The sequence below is a fragment of the Galeopterus variegatus genome, unplaced genomic scaffold (genome assembly GCF_000696425.1).
Source record: "Galeopterus variegatus unplaced genomic scaffold, G_variegatus-3.0.2 Scaffold9269, whole genome shotgun sequence".
Lineage (NCBI taxonomy): Eukaryota > Metazoa > Chordata > Mammalia > Dermoptera > Cynocephalidae > Galeopterus > Galeopterus variegatus.
Window position 1 is genome coordinate 2,683 of NW_007735380.1, and position 6,838 is coordinate 9,520.

Genomic DNA, 6,838 nt, shown 5'->3' on the forward strand with positions numbered 1-6,838 from the left:
AAAAATTTTAAAAATTCATATTTGCAATAAAAAATTTCATTAAGTGACCAGGTGAATATCTTAATCAGTAAAATATTAAACAATTTAAAAAAGGAAAAATATTATGATGAAAGGTATCATGTATCATGTATCAGTGATAAAACTGTTGATAGAGAAGGTAAAACATCTATAATTTTTACATTTTTTAGGAAACCAAAAATGATTCCCAGTTAGGATCAAGAGGGGCAGTAAAGTAGAAACAGGCAGGAAAGAAAAGAGAGTAGGATTTTCCTGCAGTCTTTTGTGAGGGTTTTATAAAACCAGATATTCTCAAAAAGTTTTTAGATTTAAACTTCTCTCCTACATTTAAACATTTCTTGGGTTTTTACTCTCAAAATGTGATCAAGAGATGTAACAGTTATAATATAGTCTATACCTATTTGTAGAAGGTTTTCCCTACCCTTTATAAAGTAGCATGATATATATGACCTAATGACTAAGACCCAGACTTTGGAATGGATTTAAATTCTAATCCACTGCTTAGTTACAAGATCTTGGACAAGTTACTTTAACCTCTCTGGTACTTAATTTTTCTCATCTGTGAATAGCAGGAATAATAGTAACTACTACATAAAGAAGACTAGATGAGATAAAGCATGTAATCTTACTGAGCACACAATACTTGTTACCTTCTACTATAAGAATCCTCTCTTAGATTCCCACAATAATTCTTTAGACAAATGGGACATTCAGCTGCCTTCCTAGTTTGCACAGTGTGGGATTTTAGCACAGCAGAAAGAGCTACCGTGGGCAAGGAGCCAGGGAAGGCTTCAATGAGGGTAGCATTCGAGATAGTATAATAGGATTATTTTCTCTTTCTTGTTTTAGAATCTTAACATTTAACTTCTCAAGGGAAAAGTCTATTCAAAAAGCAAGACAGAGCAGGTAATCTGCTTATTCTTCCTCTTCTCCTTTTTGGTTAAGAAATTTCAAGATGTCAACTCCCAACTATTCCATGCAGATTCTATTCTGTTTGAGGTATGTGCATGGTCAGGTGTGTGCTGAATAGCTTCCAGATGCCCCATTCAGACCTACCTACTGCCTCCCTTTTCTGCCTTCCTTGCTGCCCTGGGAGGCTGGCCTGTAGGGACTGCCTGGCCCTGTGGCTTCGGGCTGGGTTGGCTGATGTGGAGCAGTGGCAGACCAGGAAAGGGAAGTGAGTTTGAGGCTCCCACCCCATGGGTTGCCATTGGCCAGCTGAGCCCCTCCACCAGTGAAAGGGCAAAAATCAGCCAGTCCTTACTACCCTGTCCTCTCTGTCCCAGGTTCTTATAATCACTCCTTTCCCAGCCCCTTCAGGCTTCAGGGGTTAACTGTGCCCTGGTTGTTACTGACCTCAGGATACTTTCCTTCATGGATTCCCTCTACTCCACCCGTCCTTTTGTGTATAATCCCTTTACTGAAGACTTTCCTTAAATTTCATGATTTGAGAATGCCAAGTGTTTCCTACCAGGATTTAATGAAAACAAAAAAACAAACACTAATACGATGTGCTCTATTCCCTCTGAATGAAGAAAGGAATGGAAACTATATAAACTAGTATTTACACAGAACACAGAAACGTGAGGCAAATTTTCTGATTTTAGTAATTTCAGTCATCTCTCTTTTTTGTCAGTCTAACTAAATTAAAGGTTTATCATTTTTTTTTATCTTTTCATAATCAAATTTGGTTTTGCCGATTTTCTCTCATTTTTCCTTTCTCTATCTCACTTATTTCCACTCTAATTTTTATTTCCTTACTTCTGCTTGCTTTGGATTTAGTTTGCACTTTTTCTAGTTTCCTAAGGTTGAAGTTTAGGCTGTTGATTTGAGATATTTCTCTCCCCTACTCCCCCTCTCTTCCTTTCACACAGGCATTTACAGCTGTGCATCTCCCCGTAAGCATTGTTTTAGCTGCATCCTGTAAGTGCTGGTATACTGTATTTTCATTTTCATTCATCCCCAGATATTTTCTTTTTTTTTTTTTTTTTTCCTTTTTGTCTTTTTTCGCGACTGGCAACGGGATCGCAACCCTCAGTGTCGCTCCTGCACCGTGCTCAACCAGTGAGCGGACCGGTCTCTATATGGGATCCAAACCCTCGGCGGGAGCGCTACCGCACTCCCAAGCGGCACACTCTACCGAGTGTGCCACCAGGCCGGCCCATCTCCAGATATTTTCTAATTTTCATTGTGATTTTTTTCTTTGACACTGATTATTTTAGAGTGCATTAATTCCACCTCCTTGTGACTATCCCAAATTTTCCTCTGTTATTGATTTCTAATTGCATTTTATTATGGTTTAAGGCATAAATTTTGTATCACAATCCTTTTAAATTTATTGAGACCTGTTTTATAGCCTGACATGGTCTACCCTGGAGAATGTTTCATGTACACTTGACAAGAATGTATATTCTGTTGTTGTTGGGTAGAGTGTTGTGTTAGATGCCTGTTAGGTCTGCTTATTCAAGGAAACAACATTTAAAATAAATAAAATGCTATTAGCAAGACAGAAGAAAATATTATATCACTCCCATGAATTTGAAACCATATCACTTTCCATAAGTATAAATACCAAGAAAACAAAAAATGTTATTAAATTCTAGTAGGAGATTTTTGCCTGCAAAGTTTCTGGACCTGGGGTCACTCACTGTATGTTAAAAAGGAATGTCAGTGAGGTTATGTGTTTGAAGTCAAGTTATCACCACACCAACACTTTGTTTTTGGGCTTCATCAAAAGGACTGAATGAGAAATGAAAGAGGAATTAAGGTTATTTCATTCCAAGTCCACTTAGCTTCTAAAATAATTTCTTCTGCTCTCCCCATTTTAGAAAACAGACTGCTCTCACCTTTTAGAAATCTTTCTTTCCAATTACTTTGCTTAACCATTTCCAAAGGGCATTCACTAATGCCCTGAACTCCCACAGTATCTATTCTTGGGTCCCCCAGAAAGCACTTGATAAATTCTGCAGGTAACTGGCAGAATTTATGATGTTCTATTTAAGGAGTTTAACAGAGGGGGAGAGGTGTTCTTAAGCCTTGGCATGACTTCAAAGCCCCTTTTCTCAGGTGATTTTTTTATTTGATACCTTATCTCAGACTCTGCTTCCTGTCAGCCAAGTCAGATTATCCAAGTAACTTCTGCCCATTTGTACCAAGTTTGTTTGTCTTTAATGACAGCAGTGCTCTCAGAATTGTGCTTAATGAGGTGAAACAAAACGAGCTCCTATAAAGGAAGAACTATGACTTCTTCAGAAGAACGACTTCTTAAAGGGGGTGGCACTTGTTCTAAAATATTCATACTTGGTGCTTTTGTAAAGTCTAGATTAAATAACTTTTTCATTTCTCAAATCATTTTCCAGAAGTAAAGTATGAAAAGCCTGAGAACCTAAATCTGTAAAAGCTTTTGAATCTTATGGATTAAAACAAACAAATTTTGCTGTTTAAGTTTCCACACTGACTTTATGATGGCAATACTATGTTGACTGGAGGAGTTTAAGAATGAATTAATACTTAAAACACGTGTACTGTAGAAGGTGTTTATATTGAAGGATAGCTTAACAACCACTGAATTTCTTACGTACTTTCCCACTTCGAGATGTTTAATCTATCAAAACAAGCAATAGGGCATATAAACTAAGAAAAAAAATTTTTATCCAACTATACAATGTTCTTCAAAAAGTTCATGGTATAAGACTTGTATCATCTTTTAATTCTATTTTTCCATGAACTTTTTGAAGAACTCATATAGTTAGGAGATATTTAATAATCTACCATTAGTTAGAAAAATGAATGAGAACTATATTTTACAAACACTAACACAGCGAGGCAAATATCCACATTCACTGGCACTGCAAGAATATTTTACTCATCACTGACACGTGCCCATTGAGGATCACGCCCAACTCCTGTCTTTCCATAGACACTATCACAGGGCTAGATCCTGAATTTGCCATCCTGCACTTGTATTACTGATAACTTACTGTCTTATCCACTGGCTATCAGCTCCTTAACAGTAGGGACTATGTCTTATTCAAATTTGTTTTGTCAGTGCTTAACATGCTACCTGGTGTACTCGGTGCACATTGTTGAACTAACTATACTAAACCTTCACTTCACATTTGATTTCTCCTTCTTCATGATGGCTGCCTGTAGTTCAGCCCTTAATTTGACAAAGCATCAGTCACAACCAGAAGAAAATGGTACCCATCAGGGTCACAGATTTCTTATAAAAATATTATTTTCTACACTATTTTAAAACTGATGCCTTACTAATAACTTTGATAAACTGAGCAAAATTAAGTAAAACATAATATCTTTTAATATATAAAATTTTCTTGAATGGCAAATTAAAGATATACAAATTAAGGTTTGTATAAAAGACATATTGGGGGAAGAACAGTAATTGATTGTTTTTAAACATAATGTTTTTTAGTTAATTCACAAGTAGATTTCTTTATTTTATTTATTTTTTATTGAATCATAATTGATTATGCACACTTTTGGGATTCAGTGCTGACATATGTTGATCAAATCAGTATTACTAGTATGTATATTGTTACAAATTGTACTTATTCTTTATGCCTCTTGTCCAATCTCTCCCTAACCCCTCTTCCTCCCTCTTCCCACCACTCATAACCCTAGATTTCTTCTCTCCCTCTGAAAGAGTAATGGTTACTCTGTCGATTTGTTACCTAGATGATCTGTCCAAAGCTGAGAGGTGTGTTCAGGTCGCCCAATATTTATAATAGAGCAAATGCTTCTTCTGTCACTCTGGAATGGGCTTTGTGGAGAGAGACATCCTATTCTTTTCTTTGGTCTGTGCTGTTGAGTCTCCTTGTGTCAATGCACTCCAGTGGCTGGTGGATCATCTGTGTGATGGTTGTGATGTCTAGCCACTTTTGCAGCAGCTGTAGTTACTGTGGTGGCTATGGTGGGCCACCCACATGGAGGTGATGTTTTTGGCATGCTCTTTGGTGCTGGTGGTGTACCTGGATGTGGGTGGGTGGAGGGTCCGGTCCCCTGGCTCCAAGCCCTGGGCCCCCAGGCAGGCCCCAAGGCACTGGCGATGTGTGTGGTTGTGGGCAGGTGGTCCAGTCCTCAGCTCCATACCTCAGGTCCCTTGGCAGGCCTCGAGGCGCTCGTGGTGTGCCTGGGCTGGAACTAATTTTTTGTCCTTTGCTTACTTCTAAAACGGGGGAACTTCCTGTGGGAACCAGTACTTGAGCTGAGTTGTTGAGCTAAATTGCTGCTTTGCTACTGTTTCCCTAAGGAAGGCTTTTTGTGCAGCTCAGTGTTTAATGGTTGACCTTATAGGTACTTCCAGCTCTCCAGAGACCTGGTACCCCTGGGCTGTGTAGAAATTCTGATCTGAGCCTGAGTTTTTTCATCAAACTGCACCTCATGCAATTTTGCATTCCCAACCAGTCTCCTCTGAGTGGCCCTGCGTTGATTGGGGGGCAGATCGGCTGTCTTTGCTGTGTCCTGGTGTTCTCCCAGTGGGCCCATCTCCCCCACTGCCCATGCTCCAAACACTTCCCATAGCATGGGCCCTGTGATGGATGGTCCCTTGCGATGACTCACTGGCCTCTGAATGGCTCCCCTTTTTCAGCTGTTCTGACTCCTTGCTCCTGTGTGGATTCACGGGAACACTATTAGTGGTCTTGCTGTCCTGGGGGTCACCAAGGCCCTCTTCTCCACGGAGTTCAGGAAGGTGGGAGAAGCCATGATGAGAGAAAGAAAAAACCCCTCTGACGTTTTGAATCTCAGCTGTTTCCAGGCTGGAACTGCTGAGCGCATGGAGCCATAGCTGTGCCCTTCAGATGAACTTGCTTGGAGGTGGCAGGGGAGAAGAGTGCCTTGGTAGCCCAGAGGCCAGCAAGACCACTAACTGGGTTCCTGTGGACTCACATATGACTGAGGAGTCACAACAGCTGAAAAAAAGGAGCCATTCCGAGGCCAGTGGGTCATCGCAAGGGATCGGAGAATGGCCTATCCCATGGGAAGTGTTTGGAGCATGGGCAGTGGGGGAGATGGGCCCACTGGGGGAATAGGGGCATAGCAAGGACAGCTGATCTATTCCCTGATCAGCATAGGACCACTCAGTGGAGACTGGTCAGGAATACAGAACTGCAGGGGGTGCAGTTTGATGAAAAGACTCAGGCCCAGACCAGAGTTTCCACACAATCCAGGTGTATCAGATTTCACTAGAACCAGAAGTACCTACAAAGTGAACCATTAAAATCTGAGCTGCACAAAAAGCCTTCCCCAGGGAAACAGCAGCAAAGCAGCAATTTAGTTAAACCACAGGGCTCAAGTGCTGGTCCTCACAGGAAGTTCTCCCATTTTAGAAGTAAGCAAAGGACAGCAAATTAGTTCGAGTGCAGAGTTTGAGTGGTGGGAACAGCAAATAATCCAACAGAGAACTGAAAGAAAGAACAAAGTACCCACCCACAACCACAAAGTTTGATATTAACTAGTAAAGATCTCATTTCACCAATGAACACCTATAACACCTTGAAGGACTGGAAGTCCCCTGGGCTACCAAATCAGAAAGGGTGGAGGGCCAGGTGCTTCAGCCATGCCCCCCAACACCCACAACCAGTTGCAAGGGTGGGGGCTGAGGGCCTCAGCCACAGCCCCCCCAACACGAGCAGCCAGCCCAGCAATGACCACTAAGCTGCAGCAAGAAGGGCCCCAGGTTGGGCCGGCCCGGTGGCACACTGCTACAGTACGCCGCTTGGGAGCGCGGCGGCGCTCCTGCCGAGGGTTCGGATCCCACATACAGACCGGTTCCCGCTCACTGGCTGAGCGAGGTGCGGGT